We start from the raw sequence: 14,184 nt of genomic DNA on the forward strand, positions 1-14,184 counted from the left end.
GGGGGCAGGGGCGCCGGCAGGGCGGCGCGCATGCGTGCGGCGCCCGCTCCCTCGGGCCCGCCGGCCTGGTGCGTGCGCACGCGCGCTGGCCCCCGGAGGCGTCCGGACGTGCGGAGCGCGCGCGCGGCTCGGAGGCGCACCTGTGAGGTGTCCCCAGAGGAGAGGGCGGGTGGGTGCGCGGAGCCCGGGCCCGGGCGCCTCCACCCCGCACTCGGAGTGAGTTCTCGGCGGAGGGCTGCGGCCTCTTTCTTCCTGTTCTGGACCCGGGCGGGGCGCCGGGCGGCCGTGGGGGGCAGGGGCGCGGGCTCGGTGGGCAGGCGGCTGAGGGGGTTCAAGGAAGGCCAACAGCCCCGCACTCGGGGTGGGCCCGGCGCCGGGCCGGACCCTGGGCGCCGGGGGGCAGGGGGGGACGGTCCGGGCGGCCCCTGGGCAGGCCCCGCGGAGGGCAGCGGGGTCTCGGGCCTCCGCGCCCGGCCTGGGCCGCAGCGCCGGGCTGCGGGGAGCGGGGTTCACAGATGGCGGCCGGGTGCGCGGCGCAGGCTGGGCAGCGGCAGGGCGAGGCCCCGCGGGAGCCGGACTCCCGAGCCGGGCTCCATTGTTGTGGCCGCCGAGGGAAGGGGGAGCAGAACCGCTGCCGAAGCCCGAGGAGCGGCGCCTTGGAGCCTTTCCAGGCGGGTCCCCGGAGAGGCGGCCATGGCCCGCCGGGGGCGCGGGGCGCGGGGCGGGCGGCGGGGCCTCGCTGCAGGGTGTGCTGTGGGTTTTCCAGAGCCCGGCGGCCCCGCGGAGCCCGGCGAGCATCCGGCGCAGGTGATGAGGAGCCCCCGGCGCGGAGCGCGGCCGCCGCTGGACGCCTCCATTGTCTGACCGCAGCCAGGGCCGCTGCTCACCCAGGTAAGGCGGCGGCGGCGGCGCGGGCGAGCCCCCTTCTCTCTCCCGCATCCAGGGGAGGCCTCCCCTCTTTCGGGACTGCGGTTTCCTTCCTGTCCCTGCTTCTGATTAACTCAATATGTCCACCTCCCAGACATCCCCCCTACCCCCCCCCCCCCCCAATCCGGGCTCATCTTCCCGCATCTCTGCCAAGTCACCTCTCGCTCCCCTCAAACTCGGCTCCTTTGTGGGGCCCTCCCCGCGGAACTCGGAGCAACTCGCGGGAGGAGCCTGCCCCGCTCTCCGGGCTGAGCGCTTGCTCATTGGTTGTCTTACCGCAACAAAGGAGGCCAGAAAGTAAAAAGAAAAAAACACACAAAACCCAAGCTATTGCGTTTTTTGCTGTTGTTGAAGGAACGTTTTGTGCAGTGGAGGCGGTGCATTGTTTTAACGGGACCGACCTGGTTTTGTTTCCATGTTTTGTCTCCTCCTCTAGACGGGACCCCTACTTCCTGTATCGATGCAGAGCTTTTTAAGAGCAGGAAAATGACCTTGTCCCCCCCGCCCCGCCCCCGGGTTAAGTTAAAATGTTTTAAAGTAATTTTAAAGGGATCAAGTCATACATTTTTCTTGGTGGAAATGCCAGCATCACCGAGATGGCTCACGTCTTTGCCGACCAGCCCGTCTCCAGAGTTAGCAACCATAGCGTGTCCTTCCAGGCCCTTTAAAAGACGGACGAGGGAGTGTGCGCCCCCTCACTTGCATGGCCTTTGTTTTAACTGCTGGGCGCTCCGCCTTCCGTGGCAGCAGGTGGCGAATGGGTTAACGCAGCCCAGCCCGGAGAGCCGCTGCCTCGTGTCCCCCAGTTTGGGGTGGCCGTGGTTTACGGAGCCATTTCCTGCACCGGCGGCGATGGAAGCTCTGACTTTGTATCTAAAACAGCCTCCCGGGCGGGCGCTGGTTCCCGGGGAGGCAGTTTCGGTGGAGCACCCATTTCAGAGTTCGGGGGAAGTGCTCTCTCCGGTTACAGACCTCCGCGCAGCCTCCGTCCCCTCCCCCAGCTCACTGTGACTCGACTGCTTCCCGTCCTGTGACCTTGGGCAGGACTCAGCTTCTGCCCCTCACCTGGTGGTAATCCTGCTCTCTCTGCTCCACGGAGCTCAGTGCCATGAAGGATGTGAAAGTGCTTTGCAGAGTGTAACGTGGTTTATAAATGTTGGTTTTATTAGCTTTTACGATCCAAAGGAATTTTTTATTTGCAATATAATTTATATTTTCTCTTTTGACCAGATGTGTGTATTACAGAATACCAGAGATCGCCAAGTTTGCCTTTTAATTTGTGATTTTTGTTATCATTAATTTTTATCAAGTGCTGTTAATACTTAGACTTTTTAAAGGGTATTTTACAAAGCACATTTTTTCTAGTGCTTTACATGCCATAAAAAATAAGGCATATAAATTTGTTGGCTACGAGTAAAGTATCAGCAAACTGAACACAGCATCAAACAAAACTCCCCTAATAGGCAACGAAACTTATTTCCTAGCGAGATAAACGTGTGTGCACGATTTCCGGCGGCGGCAGCGGTTGCGTTAGCTTTCACGTCCACCGGGTAAAATCAGTTCTTCCTGAATTTGTAGGCAGCATCAGAGTTTAGGAATTGATATACTGGTTGATTGAAGGGATGGATACCATTTTAAGATGTAAGAGATGCAGTTAAGGGTCTTGTAAATATTTTTCTTTCATTCAGATGTACTCAGTGCTTGTGGTGTGGCCAGAAAAATCAGCGTGTGCTTGTCCTGCTGGGAGTTTATGGTCTGCGGTGGAGGGGATGGGAATGAAATGCAGGCACTCAGACTGCTCGCCTGACCCCAAACTGTATCTGCCATGCAAGTTAAGTAGCGCCTGCCCCCGGAGGGGACAAGAGGACCAAGTTTTAGGTTGTGGGGAGAGGGCCCGGGAAAGATCCATCCACCCTTCCTCCCTTTTACAAGAGTAAGCTTTCAGCTGAGATCTGAAGGGAGAGTAGGCGTTCGTGTGGAGTGAAGTGGGGCATAATTTTCCAGGCAGGGGAATGGCATGTGGGAAGGCCCTGGGGCGGGTGGGGGTGTGGGGAGTGCTTTGCCCACTCCGGGACCTGAAAGAATGCCTGTGGGTGGTTATAGATTGGGGGGGGGGGGATGAGGGCGGGGCCTCTGGGTCAGGCAGGGTCTTGCAGGGTGGGTTCAGGATGGTGTATCCAGGGTTGGGTTTTAAGCGGAGGAATGACATAATCGGATTTGCGTTTTCAAACAACCACTGCAGCTACTACACGCAGAGTGTGGGGTGGGGAGTGGACGTGGGGGAGACCAGATAGGCCCTTTCAGAGGTCTGTCTGGACGAGAGCTGGTCTTGACCTTGGAGTTCGCATTGAATTCAAACTACCAACTAAACTAAGGTCAAAATGGGTATTTTATTCTTTTTTCAAAAGTCCTCATTTTTTTTAATAAAGTGGAATGAAAAGGCACATTCTTAATGCAAAAAATATACATAAATGTTAATGGTCCACATTATACTGAACAAGAAAATAATCAAATTTAAAATTGGGAAATTATTTAACACGGGTTTTCTAAGTTTGGTCAAAACAGTAATACATGCAATAAGAGTGAGGTGAGGGTCTGAAATGAAAAGAAGGGAAATATTTTGTAGGTGCTATTGGCTACAAAAATGAGAGTTTCTGAAAAACAGACCAAAAAATGTGAGGATGTGATTGAGTACACCTGCATACCGAAAAGTCACAGCTTTATGAATCCCAAACACAGCCTGGCAGAAACTGAAATGAGAATAAAGAGCAGGCTCTGCTCACACTGCGCCAGAAACACACACAGGTCCAGTCCCACGGGGACGGACCAACGCGCAGGGAACCGGAAGCAGCCTGAGGGCTGGAAAGGCTGTCGTAACGGCAGAGGCAGGCCGGTCCAGGTGTGATGTCTAAGCACAGACCTGGGCAGAGTAACTGAGGGGCGAAGCAGCTTTTAAAAACCGAGGTGGGTGTGTGTGTATCGGCGTGGCCTGGGTGGGTGGGAGGATATATTACTAAGCCAAAAAAGCAAGTTTAGTTTTTTGTAAGATACCAGAAAAAGAAAGAAAACTGTGTGTGTGTTCTGAATAAAGATAGAAAAAGTTTGAGGACTAAAATATTTGAGAAGGAAACATTGTAACTACTGAGGGAAAGTCATGGGGGAGACAGATTTTTAAAAAATACGTTTTTGTTGATTTCAGAGAGGAAGAGAGGGAGGGGGGAGAGAGAGAGAGAGAGAGATGGAAACATCCGTGATGAGAGAGAAGCATTGATCGGCTGCCTCCTGCACACCCCCTACTGGGGATCGAGCCCACAACCCAGGCATGTGCCCTCAACTGGAATCGAATCCAGGACCTTTCAGTCAGCAGGCGGACGCTCTATCCACTGAGCCAAACCGGCTGGGGCCAGATTTCTTAATTTCACATGCTTTTTCATTGTTTCAGGTTTTTCCTACAATGAGCATTTACTTGGGTAATTGTGTAAAGGCCTAAATTTAGACTAAAAAATGACAGTCCCTGGGGCTGATGGGAACGTGGTAAAAACATCACACTTCTCTACAAGTATGTCACATCCCGCATGTGTAGCAAGAGCCGGGAAAGTGTTTGTTTGATGCAGAAACCAGTGAGGACCATCTGCATGCACAGGTGTATGTGGCAGAATTATTTATTTATCCTGTTAATCCTCACCTGAGGGTGTTTTCCCATTGATTTTGAGAGAAAGTGGAAGTAGGAGGAGAGACACAGAGGCCTGAGAAAGGTACGTCGATTGGTTGCCTCCCGCATGGCATGCGCCCCCACCGGGGCCAGGGATCGAACCTGCAACCGAAGTACGTGCCCTTGACCGGAATCAAACCTGTGACCCTTCTGTCTGCGGGCCGACACTCAACCACTGAGCCAAACCAGCTAGGGCAGTAGAATTATTTTTAAGGGTGCGTTTGTAGAATGATTAAGTTATGATTCATCAGCTTGGTAATGTAGGGCCATTAAAATGTTTATGTAGAAAATGTATTAAAATGTTTACGACAGAGTTAAGTGGAATAAAACCAGGACACAAAATTACATACATGATAAGATGAAAACTCTCAAACAAAAATCCTAACAACTGTCCACAAAAATTTATGGAGAACAGTCTAGAAGAAATTAGGTGAAAATCTTTAAAATTGTACCTTGGGAGGTAGGCTGTGGGGTGATTTTAAAAGTTTACTTTTGTGGGTGTTTTCTGGGCTCTATGTGTTACACTTACAGTGGAAGGAACCTTTGCTTTTAGGAAGTACATTGTGCCTAGGACATAGCTAGCTGCATGGGGAAGAGACGTGTGCACTTTACCAGGAAGGCGAGCTCTGAACGGTCCCCTGACGTCTGCCGCGCTCAGTGGTGTGGTTTCAGTGGAGTGTTTGGAATTAGCTGGACTGAACTTTGTTACTTCCAGTATTGGGGGGACAATTGCTTCCTAACCGGGTGCAGAGTAGGAGTGGCTCCCGCTTCTAATTGTGTGCCCGGGGAACAAACGCAGGCGCTCGAACACGGGCCTGGGGTTTCCTGGTTTGACTCCTGTTCGCTCACTGAGTCTCTGACACGGAGAGGCCGGCAGAGAGCGAGTGGGGCTTCACAGTTTTGGGATGAGGAGGGGCAGCCCGGACCACGGGCGGAGCATCGAGAGCGCGGTCGTGAAGCAGGGTCCCCAGAGGCTCCATAGAGCGAGCTCGGGGCCCCTCGGGCGTGCACGGTCGGGGAGGCTGAGCAGGTTATAAAGGGGTGTGGACCCGTTCACTGACCAGGTGCTCCTGGGGTCTGCAGTGGGTCCTGGGAGTGGGGAGTCGCGTGTGGTTTAGTGGGCGCCCAGGCCACGAGTGTGGCACAGAAGGGAGATGTTGACGGACGTGTACGGGCCCTGGGAGCACGTAACATCCACGTCTGAGGGGAAGGGCGGAAGTCAGGGAAGCCATCCTGGAGGAAGTGGCGTCTGGGTGCCACCTGAAGGTAAGCGGGACAGAAGTGGGAAGGCCTGGAGGTAGGAGGAGCTGGGGGGGGGGCGTGGTTGAGGCCAAGAGAAGTTAGGTTTGGCTGACCTAGGCTGATGGGCAGTGGTGAGAGAGGAGCCGGGGGAGGGGCGGAGGAGCCGACGTCGCCCAGAGTGTCCGAGCCACATGCATCAGTCAGGAGATGACACTGGACGTTCACGGCCGGGGCACAGTGTGAAGTGGGTAGGACAACCCGTTTTGCATTGGAGAAGATGACGTCAGGGGCAGGGTGGCAGGAGGCAAGACGGGAGGGCCTGTGAGGGTGTCAGGACCAGACCCCCTGTGGCACCTGGGGACGGGGTCCTGCTCCAGCTGGGGAGGGAGCAGGCTTTGGGGAGGGGACAGGGATGGACAGGCTGCGCAGAAAGGGCGTGGACGTGCGGGTTCTTCCCAGAGAGGCTTTGCAGGGGTGACTGCTGCAGATCGGGGCTTCGCTGCACAAACCCATGACTGAAACCAGCGTTTCTGTTTTTCTTGGGGTGTAATTAACCGTCCAAATCGTTTGAGGTTGGAGAATGCTGTCCAGCTTAGACCGGGCCGTCGGCACCTTTCACGTGGAGAGCCTGACTCTGGGCAATGTCGCGGGTCTCTGGGTTCATCGGCTAAACTGCCTCTCTGAGCAGGTGGCGGCTTCTCTGAAGAGCTGGGGTCCTATTGCCGGTCGTCCTGTTGTCAGACTGCTGGGTGTGATCTCTGTTGATGCTGTCCAACTGGTCCCTCCCATAAGGAGGCGGCCAGGCCGGGAGCGTGGTCCCTGTCTCCACCCCAGCCTGGAAGTCCACCTGGCCTTTGGAAGTTGTCTTAGTGCATTCACGCTGCGTAACAAACGGCCACAGCCTGGGCGGCTCAGACAACAAGCATTCGTTTCTCACCGCTCCGGACGCTGCCGGTCAAGGTGCTGTGGAGTCTGTGTCTGGTGAGGGCCCTCCTGGTCCGTAGACAGCCGTCCTCTCGCTGTGTCCTCTGTGTCCTCATGGCGGAAGGGGTGAGGGAGCTCTCTGGGGTCCTCCCAAAGCCTCCATCTCCTGATACCATCACGTGGGGGTCAGGTTTCACTGTGTGAATGAGGGGGCGGGGGGGACACAAACAGGCAGTGGGACCTCAGGAGAGTCTGACCGGCTCCGCTTTGGTCCCATGTTCACTGTCGTTCAGTTCGTAGTTGTGGGCCTTTGGGAGCAGATTCGCCTAGCGGCGGGCTGAGCCCGGTGGGCTGGCCATACGTGCCGACGAGGGCACTGGTGCGAGTGGCGTCCTGGCACCGCGGAGGGACTCCGGGAACGGACAGGACCCTTAGTTGAAATGGCTCAGAGGTGTGATAAAGGGCACAGGAGTGGGACTGGCTTGGTCAGTTGAAGTCATTCAGCCCAGGTTTAAAGTATTAGTCCAGTTAATCCACGTGGAGGAGTCACAGGCTGGGAGACCAACGGCTTCAGTGGATTCCATTTGCTCCTGGAAGAGAGATTTTAAAAACGAACCTAACCTGGCGGCGTATCGGCAGCACGCAGAGTCCATGCATTGCTTCCCAGCGGCGGGTGTTTCCGCACCTCCATTCCCACTGGAACGCGCCCTGTCTGTCACCCGAGACATTCGGTAAAGCGGTCCTGGAGCTCATTTATCTTTCATGCCCCTGCAAGTTCAGGTTCATAAAAGAATCATTGCTTATTTCCCGTCCTGCTCTGCGGGGCCGCCCATGGTCCTGTGACAGGTCTTACGAAGAAGGCCTGGAGCCAGAGCAGACCTGCCCCGAAGGCGACGCAGCCTGCCCCGAGGTGAGCGGTGAGACCGTTCATGAAGGTCACCTGGCTCCTTTCCTCTGCACACCAGTAAGCCCTGGTGCGCCCTTGTCAAACTTCCCTTTAGATGCACAGTTCAAGCGTGCAGGGGTAAGCCCCATAGGATTTAAGAGCATTTCACGGATTCCAAGTTCTTGGCGTCAGCTGGCAAACAAGCCAGGCTTCTCGGCTCACCCGTCTTCAGTAACCTCGGGCCTGGGGGAGGCCCCAGCTCACAGAACCAGGGGAGCTGCAGGACGCAGGCTCCGAGGCTTCATGACATGAACTTCAAGTGCCTAAGGGCTGCTGACAGGTGCTGGGTGCAGGCGTGCGGCCGTGAGAACGGCCTCCTGCAGGTCTCCAACCGCCGGGGCAGGAACCCGCCGAGATGGCGGCGCTGGTGGGGTGTCATTTGGGAGCAGAGGGAGCCCACATGCAGAGAGTGAGGGCGTGTGTGGCAAGAGCGGGTCCCGGAGGCTGTGGGGTCGGGGAGCCAGCGGTGTGGGGGGGAGGTGGTCAGTGGGTACAGTGTTTCTGTTTTGCAAGACGAATGTACTGTTAACACTACTGAACTGTACGCTTAAAAGTGGTGAAGATGCTAAACTTTTTGGGTTTTTTTACCCCAATTTTTAAAAATCCATTAAAAAAATAGCCAGAATCCCAAATCCCAAACTTCTTGAGCTGCCACCTGCTGTGACACTCCCACGCCCCGTGTCCTGAGGACAGCCTTGCTGACAGCCGCCTGGCATTTCTGTGGCACCCCAGCCAGCCCGCAGTCCCCTCCGCTGGCGAGCCGGGCCTCGTGGGCCGCGGGCTTTGCTTTCGCTTCTGCCGAGGATGGCGCGGGGCCTCCGTGCTGCCCCTTTCTGGGCCCGAACTCGCCTTTGTCCCTCTGGGCTCGCTGTTCCCGCAGAGGGAGGAGGACGCCCTTTAGTCACTGAGTGTCGTCCTCTGAGATGAGAGTCACTGGCACTCAGACTGCCGCCCCGAGCAGGGCCCGGCTGTCCCTCGACGGCGGGAGACCACAGAGCCTGGCAGAGGGAACGGACGGGGGGGGGGGGGGGCTGGTCCTGCAGCCAGAGGACGCGGTGCCTCTGCTGTCCCAGCACGCCGACTCCCCGGGCGTCCTGCGTGTGTCCTGAAGGGTTCCTTTTCCTCATCGGTGTCCCCTGCAGAGGAGAGCTGAGCACTGAGGCACTGAGCCCCCCATGCCCGGCCGCATTCCTGGCGTCGGCCTTCCTCCCCGTTCCCCGGAGGAGTAGCCGCTGAAGGTCGCCCCGCCGGCAAGTGTCGGGCCCGGAACTGGACTTGGGACCCGGACTGAAGTCCGGTGTTCCGCCCGCCGGGTTATCGCGCTTCCTAGCAGGTGCAGGTGCACGCTCAGCCCGGGAGATAAGCCTGGCTGGTGGGCTCACGGAGGGCCGTCGGGCCGGCGGGGAGAGTCACTGAAGTCAGATGCGTTTTAAACCAGCCCCGGGCAGGGAGAGCCGGGAGCACTGGCACAGCCTCGCGTGGAGGAGCTGGGTCCCGGGTCTGGGAGCCTCCAGTGAAGGGACGGGCGTGTCGTGCCAAGTAAGATGAGGGAAGCGAGGGAGCGCGTGTGTCCGCAGGTCCGCCGCGCCGTGGCTCTCATAGGTGCTTCCCCTCCCTTCTCCAGTCCTCACAGCGAGGCCGCCTGTTGTCGGCTGTGTTTCGCATCGGTTCAAGGTGAGCGCCAGCACCCTGCGCCGTCCGGGGCGCGTCTGGAGGAGGTGGCGGGAGGAGGGCATGTCTGCTCTGGTCTGTCTGCCGTCCCTCAGCCGCTGGGCTCCCTTCGCTGTGGAGGGCGGTGGTGCCCGACCCTCTGACTGGGGAGCCCACCCCCCAGGGGCTCCCCGAGACCACCCCGTCACACTCAGCAGAGCTGGCTGTCCTGTCTGCATGGACGTCTTGGATGAGCGTCTGTGTCCGTGCTGGACCAAGTTCCTGAGGGAGGCACCCGTTCTGTTTCTGCTCTCTGTCTGGGCAGGGGCCTGGCACAGTTAGACCCTCGAGAAGCATCTGTGGTTGGCTGACGGGAAGACGGAGGTGACGGAGTTGAGACATGGCTGGTGGGAGCTTACTAAGCGCAGGAAGCAGGGGAGGCGACGCCAACAAGGAGGCAGGCACACAGGGACCCAGGTCGTGGGGGGGAGGCTGCTCCCTGAGGCGGCGGCGCTGGGCTGAGCCTGGGTGTGAGAGACGCCAGCTCTCTGAGGCCGGGAAGCGTGGGCCTGGGGTGGAGGAGAAACAGGCTGGGCAGGTCCGAGGGTGAGAAAGGCTGGAGGACTGGTGTGTGGTGGCGAGAGCCTAGAGGCGGTGAGATTGGGTAGAGCCAGTGGGCGGCACCTGCCCCGCCTGAAGGCTGTGTGCATTTAAAGAGCTTGGGGGGGGGGCACCGGGAGGGAGGGGCAGGGTGAAGCAGAGACACGTGATCGAGAGGCTGTGGGCAGTCTGCACCTGGCAGGGGGGTGCAGTGGCGGTGGAGAGACGGAGGAGGGGGACGACCTGGGTGGGGCAGTGCAGTGCAGGGAGATGTGGGGGGGCGGGGGAGAGGAGGAGCAGTGTGAGGGGTTGGGTTTGGGAAGGTTATTTGGGGTGTCTGTAGCCGGGCTACAGATGTGGCTGAGTTACTGGCGAGGTTGTAGACTCGGAGAAGAGGGGCCCCCAGTTGGAGCCCTGGAGCACCTCTACATGTTGAAGTCGGGCAGGGCAGGCGTCTCCAGTGAAGGCGACGTGGTGGGCAAGGTGGGGGGACGGCGGCTGGGGGTGCCATGCAGGCCAGGGGGACGGTGTCAGTCCCAGATCCTGGAGCTGCTTCGTCGGCACCAGGTGCCCTGCGGCTTGCTGCCTCCGGCGGGGGGCCTTCCAGGTGGGCGGCCCGTGGTGCTGTCCCCGCTGCGGCTCACTCGGGGCCCTCAAGGGTTCCGCCTCTGCTCAGCAGCCGCTGGCGCGGGCACATCTCGTCCGGGGCTTGGGCCGCCGCCGCCTTCAGGACGTGTCTCCCGCCGAGTCGGGCGGCGAGTCTGATTCCATCCCGGCCTGAGCCGAGTGTGACCCCACCCGTTGGCGTTCTGGACGTCCGCGTGCGTGCTGAGCGGTTACCCTCTGACGGTGCCCTCCTCCAGCGTCCTGGCGCCGGGGTGCCCGCAGCCGGACCGCGGCCGCTGCTGCCTCGGGAGGCGGTGGGGCATCAGTCCGTCCCGGCGCTCGCCGCGATCTCGGGGCTCATCTCTGGAAGCGCGAGTACCAGGCCAAAGGATCGGTGCGCGCCCTTCTTTCTGGACGTTGGCTGTATTTTTGCTGAAACTCGGCTTATGTGGTTGGATTTTCTTATCTTAACACTTTCACCCAGAAACAATCGCTTTGTTTTGCCATTAACACGTTAAGCGTCATGTCAGTCACGGTGACTGGCACTACTTTCCGTCCGGACCTCGTCAGTCACCGGTGCGGCCAGCATATCGGTGAATCGTATATCGCGGGCTAACCGGAAAGGAAGACAAAACAGGCCTGGCGCTTAACGTGTTAAAAACAATTTTTAAAATGTATTTTTATTGATTCCAGAGAGGAAGGGAGAGGGAGAGAGAGAAGCATCAATGATGAGAGAGAATCATTGATCGGCTGCCTCCTGCACGCCCCCCACTGGGGATCGAGCCTGCAACCCGGCAGGTGCCCTGACTGGGTTATCGAACCCGGGACCCTTCAATCCGCAGGCCGACGCTCTGTCCACTGAGCCACACCGGCCAGGGCTGTTTTGCCATTTTAACGTGAAATAAATCTCCTCAGACAGCCCCGCACCCCTGTGTGAGCGTATTACTGAAAGTGTTCTTTAAGGTCGGCTCATTTCTGCTGACGGACTGCGTGTCACTGAGGACAGAACACACGAGATGAAGCGGTGGCTGAGGCGTGATCCTGAACCTCAGGAGCCTCAGGTGGAACCTGTGGGAGTTACTTCCTTCTGTCTGCTCCTCATTCTGTTCGCTGTGCGTGTTATCCCATGTTGGTTGCCAAAAGACTGGAACATGCACCGGAATGGGTGCAGCGGGTCTGTGGGGGGCAGAGGGCGCCGGGGAGCCCTCGGGGGTGCGCTCACCAGGTGGGGCTCCTCCCTGCACTGACGGACGGGCTGCGCCCGAGGTGCCGTGGCTCCATCCTGGCTCCGGAGGCAGATCAAACCCAGGAGCGATGCGGTCTCACAGCGCTCGGGAGAGATTGCCTGGAGTCTCACTGGGGCTCGGGGGGGGGGGGGGGGGGCAGCTGACACGGCGATGCAGGTGGGGAAGGGGGTCAGGCACAGGAGGGGCGCGGGGAAGGCCGGGCCGGACTTGGCGTTTCAGGTTCAGGATCTGAAGTTCATCAGGAACACACAGGACAGAAACGCGCCCGATCCTCAGTCTCCCCGGGGACTGCGGGCGGCTCCCACCCGGTGTGTTGGCTGCGGAAGCCGCAGTATTGCCCTTCCGAAGTCCCAGTGGGGGTGTTGCTTCTGGTCCTGTTTGCGGGCTTCTGCGGGCTCCTTTCCCAGGAGCGCCCGGTGTGCCCAGGCGTCTGTCGCAGGGAGGGTGGTGCTGGCTGTGAGGCGCTGTGCACAGGAGCCTGACTCTGCACCTTCTCTCTTCAGACCTGCACCCGCGGACCGCGCGGAAGACGGGGTCCCTCCGCAGGAGCAGGGCAGGTCTGTGCGCTCACATTGACACCCGCTTCGTCACGGAACCGGCAGCAGCCCTGGGCAGCAAGGCCCTTTCACCGCCTCTCTCTGTTTCTGTCGCAGGAGACGAGTGGCGCCTGGGCAGGGAGTCCTCAGCGCGAGGAGCCGCACACCTGGGCCCGAGGAACTGGCTGCACGTCTGTGCAGGAGGCGGGATGTCACCCTGACTCTTCCCGGGAGCCTGCGGGGGGCCGAGACCAGCACGGAGCTCTTGGCCTCTGCGGCGAGGGACACTGTGCACCGCCGTGTGCGCGTGAGAAGTGCGAGGCCATCCACGCGAGGGAGCTTCCCAGGGCTTCCAGACGCCACGCAAAGGTCTGCAGCCGGAGCCCCGTGCGATGTGGACCCTCAGGACCCAAAAGGGAGCTCTGTGTTCATGAGCCCGGGATGCGCGCGGGCGGGCGTGTCGCTGCGTAGTCGGTAGTGACCGAGTGGGGGACACTATGCAGGAAGAAGCCTTCCCCAGGAAGGCAGGCAGGGCAGAGCTTAGGCCGACCTTGAACCCCCCGAGCAGAGCGAGCCTGAGATAATCTGCCGGCATGGCCAAGTGCGAGGCCCGGCGACCTCGCGCCCTGTAACTAGTCGCCGCAGGACCTTTCTCCTCTCAGCCACGATACCAAATAGGAAACATGATCTACAAGTGCCCCATGTGCAGGGAGTTTTTCTCTGAGAGAGCAGACCTTTTCATGCACCAGAAAGTCCACTCTGCCGAGAAGCCCCATAAGTGCGACAAGTGCGACAAGGGCTTCTTTCACATATCAGAGCTCCATGTTCACTGGAGAGACCACACGGGAGAGAAGGTCTATAAGTGCGAGGATTGCGGGAAGGATTTCAGCACCACAACGAAACTGAACAGACACAAGAAAATCCACACGGTAGAAAAGCCCTATAAATGTTATGAGTGTGGCAAAGCCTTCAATTGGAGCTCACACCTCCAGATTCACATGAGAGTTCATACAGGCGAGAAACCCTATGTCTGCAGCGAGTGCGGGAGGGGCTTTAGTAATAGTTCAAACCTGTGCATGCATCAGAGAGTCCACACCGGAGAGAAGCCCTTCAAATGCGAGGAGTGCGGGAAGGCCTTTCGGCACACTTCCAGCCTCTGCATGCATCAGAGGGTCCACACGGGGGAGAAGCCCTATAAATGTTATGAGTGTGGGAAGGCCTTCAGCCAGAGCTCTAGCCTCTGCATCCACCAGAGAGTGCACACTGGGGAGAAGCCCTACAGGTGCTGTGGGTGTGGGAAGGCCTTCAGCCAGAGCTCCAGCCTCTGCATCCACCAGAGAGTGCACACTGGGGAGAAGCCTTTTAAATGCGATGAGTGTGGGAAGGCCTTCAGCCAGAGCACCAGCCTCTGCATCCACCAGAGAGTGCACACAAAGGAGAGAAACCATCTCAAAATATCAGTCATATAAAGAGTTGCTAAGAGTTAAAAATCTTAAAACCCGTAAGTGCCACTAGGAAGGAAACCCTATGAATACCTGCATTGACCCAAGAAATTGCTCCCAGAAGCCCCGGCAGAATGTTCCTTTTGAGGAGGCGTAGGTCAGGCGGTTTTTTTTTATTCCTACCAAGTGTGTTCCACAACTTGATGTCCCTGTGGGCGTCTGCCCAGGATGGGTTGTGAGGTCCCAGCCATCTCCCACTCGCGGAATGAATGCGGGTGTGCGTTTCCTGGGCTTCCGTAGTTGAGTGCTACACAGGAAACCACGATCATCACCCAGCCTCCCGCGTCCCCTC

At 58.5% G+C, this 14,184-nt stretch overlaps 1 long non-coding RNA gene across 1 annotated transcript; it reads left to right on the forward strand.

Moving 5' to 3' along the window:
• Positions 1 to 15: 15 nt before the first annotated feature.
• On the forward strand, positions 16 to 13,747 carry LOC307093998. Its single transcript, XR_013813024.1, has 4 exons — positions 16 to 216; positions 767 to 891; positions 12,358 to 12,411; positions 12,508 to 13,747. It is a non-coding gene; the product is annotated as an uncharacterized lncRNA (long non-coding RNA).
• The last annotated feature ends 437 nt before the right edge of the window (positions 13,748 to 14,184 follow it).

The sequence above is a fragment of the Cnephaeus nilssonii genome, assembly GCF_951640355.1.
Source record: "Cnephaeus nilssonii genome assembly, chromosome: 22".
Classification (NCBI taxonomy): Eukaryota; Metazoa; Chordata; class Mammalia; order Chiroptera; family Vespertilionidae; genus Cnephaeus; species Cnephaeus nilssonii.